Source organism: Dama dama, unplaced genomic scaffold (genome assembly GCF_033118175.1).
Source record: "Dama dama isolate Ldn47 unplaced genomic scaffold, ASM3311817v1 ptg000082l, whole genome shotgun sequence".
Lineage (NCBI taxonomy): Eukaryota > Metazoa > Chordata > Mammalia > Artiodactyla > Cervidae > Dama > Dama dama.
Window position 1 is genome coordinate 3,015,774 of NW_026870900.1, and position 5,626 is coordinate 3,021,399.

Below are 5,626 nucleotides of genomic sequence, written 5' to 3' on the forward strand. Positions count from 1 at the left end.
CTGCCCCCAAAGGCCGGTTTGTAAGCATTCCCACTAGCTGTTCCCGCCAGCCATGCAAATGCTCCCAAGCCGGGGGGAAAAGCATTTTGGGGTGGTGCTCTCTCCGGGCCCTTGAAAGACCTGCCCGGCTGCCTCCAAAGTCCGGTTTGCAAGAACTCATGCCCGCTGTTCCCGCCAGCCGCGCACAATGCTCCCAAGACCGGGAGAAATGCGCTTCGGGGTGGTGTTCTCTCCGTGCCCATGGAGGACCTCCCCGGCTGCCCCCAAAGGCCGGTTTGCAATCACTCCCACTCACTGTTCCGGCCAGCCACGCACATGCTCCAAAACACGGGAGAGAAGCACTTCGGGCTGGTGCTCTCTCCGGGCCCTTCCCCCTGAGCCTGGGGGCCAGGCAGGGGGAACACACTCCCAGGCCAAGGCAGAACGACATGCACACGTCTGTTCCTGCCCCCTACACCGGCAGAGAGCTCGGGGGAGCCGGAGACTGCCAGGCTGCTGCTGGGCTGGCTGCCTGTGTGGGACGGGCCAGAGCCGACCTAGGGGCAAGTTGGGCTTCTTGCTCTCCCTTCTGCCCTGAGGCTGCTGGGTCAAAGAGGTCTTGGGCATCCAGCCCTTTGCTGGTCCCCTCCGTCTGACGAGGCCCTCTGATTTCCAGCACCTTGCAGTGTGGAGACAGCCCCTGCCAGCAACCTCCTCTCCAAGGAGGCCTCAACCGAGGCCTACGCCTAGGGGAAAGGCACCAGCGGGGATGATCCTGGGGAGGCGCACGGACATGTCTGGACCCAGTCCCCGCAGCCTGCCCCTTGGTGGGGCAGTACCCCCGGAGGCCAGGAAGGTCTGGGCAAGGCTGGCCAGGGGCACGGGCCCTGCTGCGTCCTGCCCCTGGCCTGTGGGGCCTCTGAGCACGACCGGCCCTCTCCCACTGGAAGACCTCCCCGGCTGCCTCCAAAGGCCGGTTTGCAAGCGCTCCCTCCCACTGTTCCCAGCAGGCGTGCACAATGCTCCCAAGCCCGGGAGAAAAGCGCTTCAGGGTGGTGCTCTCTCCGGGCCCTTGCCCCTGAGCCTGGGGGCAAGGCAGGGTGTCCACACTTCCAGGCCAAGGCAGAACCACATGCACACGTCTGATCTGCCCCCTGCACCGGCAGAGAGCTCAGGGGAGCCAGAGTCTGTCAGGCAGCTGCTGGGCTGGCCGCCTGTGTGGGAAGGGGCAGAGCCGACCTAGGGGCAAGTTGGGCCTCTTGCTCTCCCTGCTGCCCTGAGGCTGCTGGGCCAAAGAGGTCTTGGGCATCCAGCCCCTTGCTGGTCCCTTCCCTCTGACGAGGCCCTCTGAGCTCCAGCACCTTGCAGTGTGGAGACAGCCCCTGCCAGCAACCTCCTCTGCAACGAGGCCTCAACCGAGGCCTCGGCCCAGGGGAAAGTCACCAGCAGGGATGAGCCTGGGGAGGCGCCCGGGCATGTCTGGACCCAGTCCCCGCAGCCTGCCCCTAGGTAGGGCTGTACCCCCGGAGGCAGGAATGTCTGGGCAAGGCTGGCCAGGGGCAGGGGCCCTACTGTGTCCTGCCCCTGGCCTGTGGGGCCTCTGAGCACAACCGGCCCTCTCCCGCTGGAAGACCTCCCTGGCTGCCTCCAAAGGCCGGTTTGCAAGCACTCCCGCCCACTGTTCCCACCAGGGGCGCACAATGCTCCCAAGCCCGGAAGAAAAGCGCTTCGGGGTGGTGCTCTCTCCGGGCCCTTGCCCCTGAGCCTGGGGGCCAGGCAGGGGATCCACACGCCCAGGCCAAGGCAGAACCACATGCACACGTCTGTTCCTGCCCCCTCCACCGGCAGAGAGCTGGGGGGAGCCAGAGTCTGTCAGGCAGCTGCTGGGCTGGCCTCCTGTGTGGGAAGGGTCAGAGCCGACCTAGGGGCAAGTTGGGCCTCTTCCTCTCCCTGCTGCCCTGAGGCTGCTGGGCCAAAGAGGTCTTGGGCATCCAGCCCCTTGCTGGTCCCTTCCCGCTGACGAGGCCCTCTGAGCTCCAGCACCTTGCAGTGTGGAGACAGCCCCTGCCAGCAACCTCCTCTCCAAGGAGGCCTCAACCGAGGCCTAGGCCCAGGGGAAAGGCACCAGCGGGGATTAGCCAGTGGAGGCGCCCGGGCATGTCTGGACCCAGTCCCCGCAGCCTGCCCCTTGGTGGGGCAGTACCGCCGGAGGCCAGGAAGGTTTGGGTAAGGCTGGCCAGGGGCAGGGGCCCTGCTGGGTCCTGCCCCTGTCCTGTGGGGCCTCTGAGCACAACCGGCCCTCTCCCACTGGAAGACCTCCCCGGCTGCCTCCAAAGGCCGGTTTGCCAACACTCGCGCCCGCTGTTCCCGCCAGGCACGCACAATGCTCCCAAGCCCGGGAGAAAAGCGCTTCGGGCTGGTGCTCTCTCCGGGCCCTTTCCCCTGAGCCTGGGGGCAATGCAGGGGGAACACCCTCCCAGGCCAAGGCAGAACCACATGCACACGTCTGTTCCTGCCCCCTGCACCGGCAGAGAGTTCAGTGGAGCCAGAGTCTGTCAGGCAGCTGCTGGGCTGGCCGCCTGTGTGGGAAGGGGCAGAGCCGACCTAGGGGCAAGTTGGGCCTCTTGCTCTCCCTGCTGCCCTGAGGCTGCTGGGCCAAAGAGGTCTTGGGCATCCAGCCCCTCGCTGGTCCCTTCCCTCTGACGAGGCCCTCTGAGCTCCAGCACCTTGCAGTGTGGAGACAGCCCCTGCCAGCAACCTCCTCTCCAAGGAGGCCTCAACCGAGGCCTAGGCCCAGGGGAAAGGCACCAGCGGGGATGAGACTGGGGAGGCGCCCGGGCATGTCTGGACCCAGTCCCCGCAGCCTGCCCCTTGGTGAGGCTGTAACCCCGGAGGCAGGAAGGTCTGGGCAAGGCTGGCCAGGGGCAGGGGCCCTGCTGGGTCCTGCCCCTGGCGTGTGGGGCCTCTGAGCACAACCGGCCCTCTCCCGCTGGAAGACCTCCCCGGCTGCCTCCAAAGGCCGGTTTGCCAACACTCCCGCCCACTGTTCCCACCAAGCACGCAAAATGCTCCCAAGCCCGGGAGAAAAGCGCTTCGGGGTGGTGCTCTCTCCGGGCCCTTGCCCCTGAGCTGGGGGCCAGGCAGTGTGTCCACACTCCAAGACCAAGGCAGAACCACATGCACACGTCTGTTCCTGCCCCCTGCACCGGCAGAGAGCTCGGGGGAGCCAGAGTCTGTCAGGCAGCTGCTGGGCTGGCCGCCTGTGTGGGAAGGGTCAGAGCCGACCTAGGGGCAACTTGGGCCTCTTCCTCTCCCTGCTGCCCTGAGGCTGCTGGGCCAAAGAGGTCTTGGGCATCCAGCCCCTTGCTGGTCCCTTCCCTCTGACGAGGCCCTCTGAGCTCCAGCACCTTGCAGTGTGGAGACAGCCCCTGCCAGCAACCTCCTCTCCAAGGAGGCCTTAACCGAGGCCTAGGCCCAGGGGAAAGGCACCAGCGGGGATGACACTGGGGAGGCACCCGGGCCTGTCTGGACCCAGTCCCCGCAGCCTGCCCCTTGGTGGGGCAGTACCCCCGGAGGCCAGGAAGGTCTGAGCAAGGCTGGCCAGGAGCAGGGGCCCTGCTGGGTCCTGCCCCTGTCCTGTGGGGCCTCTGAGCACAACCGGCACTCTCCCGCTGGAAGACCTCCCCGGCTGCCTCCAAAGGCCGGTTTGCAAGCACTCCCACCCGCTGTTCCCGCCAGGCACGCACAATGCTCCCAAGCCCGGGAGAAAAGCGATTCGGGGTGGTGCTCTCTCCGGGCCCTTTCCCCTGAGCCTGGGGGCAATGCAGGGGGAACACACTAACAGGCCAAGGCAGAACCACATGCACACGTCTGTTCCTGCCCCCTGCACCGGCAGAGAGCTCAGGGGACGAGAGTCTGTCAGGCAGCTGCTGGGCTGGCCCCCTGTGTGGGAAGGGGCAGAGCCGACCTAGGGGCAAGTTGGGCCTCTTGCTCTCCCTGCTGCCCTGAGGCTACTGGGCCAAAGAGGTCTTGGGCATCCAGCCCCTCGCTGGTCCCTTCCCTCTGACGAGGCCCTCTGAGCTCCAGCATCTTGCAGTGTGGAGACAGCCCCTGCCAGCAACCTCCTCTCCAAGGAGGCCTCAACCGAGGCCTAGTCCCAGGGGAAAGGCACCAGCGGGGATGAGCCTGGGGAGGCGCCCGAGCATGTCTGGACCCAGTCCCCGCAGCCTGCCCCTTGGTGGGGCTGTAACCCCGGAGGCAGGAAGGTCTGGGAAAGGCTGGCCAGGGGCAGGGTCCCTGCTGGGTCCTGCCCCTGGCCTGTGGGGCCTCTGAGCACAACCGGCCCTCTCCCGCTGGAAGACCTCCCTGGCTGCCTCCAAAGGCCGGTTTGCAAGCGCTCCCGCCCACTGTTCCCAGCAGGCGCACACAATGCTCCCAAGCCCGGGAGAAAAGCGCTTCGGGGTGGTGCTATCACCGGGCCCTTGCCCCTGAGCCTGGGGGCAATGCATGGGGAACACACACCCAGGCCAAGGCAGAACCACATGCACACGTCTGTTCCTGCCCCCTGCACCGGCAGAGAGCTCAGGGGAGCCAGAGTCTGTCAGGCAGCTGCTGGGCTGGCCGCCTGTGTGGGAAGGGGCAGAGCCGACCTAGGGGCAAGTTGGGCCTCTTGCTCTCCTTGCTGCCCTGAGGCTGCTGGGCCAAAGAGGTCTTGGGCATCCAGCCCCTTGCTGGTCCCTTCCCTCTGACGAGGCCCTCTGAGCTCCAGCACCTTGCAGTGTGGAGACAGCCCCTGCCAGCAACCTCCTCTCCAAGGAGGCCTAAACCGAGGCCTAGGCCCAGGGGAAAGGCACCAGCGGGGATGAGCCTGGGGAGGCGCCCGGGCATGTCTGGACCCAGTCCCCGCAGCCTGCCCCTTGGTGGGGCTGTAACCCCGGAGGCAGGAAGGTCTGGGCAAGGCTGGCCAGGGGCAGGGGCCCTGCTGGGTCCTGCCCCTGGCCTGTGGGGCCTCTGAGCACAACCGGCCCTCTCCCACTGGAAGACCTCCCCGGCTGCCTCCAAATGCCGGTTTGCAAGCACTCCCGCCCAGTGTTCCCACCAAGCACGCAAAATGCTCCCAAGCCCGGGAGAAAAGCGATTCGGGGTGGTGCTCTCTCCGGGCCCTTGCCCCTGAGCCTGGGGGCCAGGCAGGGGGAACACACTCCCAGGCCAAGGCAGAACGACATGCACACGTCTGTTCCTGCCCCCTACACCGGCAGAGAGCTCGGGGGAGCCAGAGACTGCCAGGCTGCTGCTGGGCTGGCTGCCTGTGTGGGACGGGGCAGAGCCGACCTAGGGGCAAGTTGGGCCTCTTGCTCTCCCTGCTGCCCTGAGGCTGCTGGGCCAAAGAGGTCTTGGGCATCCAGCCCCTTGCTGGTCCCTTCCCTCTGACGAGGCCCTCTGAGCTCCAGCACCTTGCAGTGTGGAGACAGCCCCTGCCAGCAACCTCCTCTCCAAGAGGCCTCAACCGAGGCCTAGGCCCAGGGGAAAGGCACCAGCGGGGATGAGCCTGGGGAGGCGCACGGACATGTCTGGACCCAGTCCCCGCAGCCTGCTCCTTGGTGGGGCAGTACCCCCGGAGGCCAGGAAGGTCTGGGCAAGGCTGGCC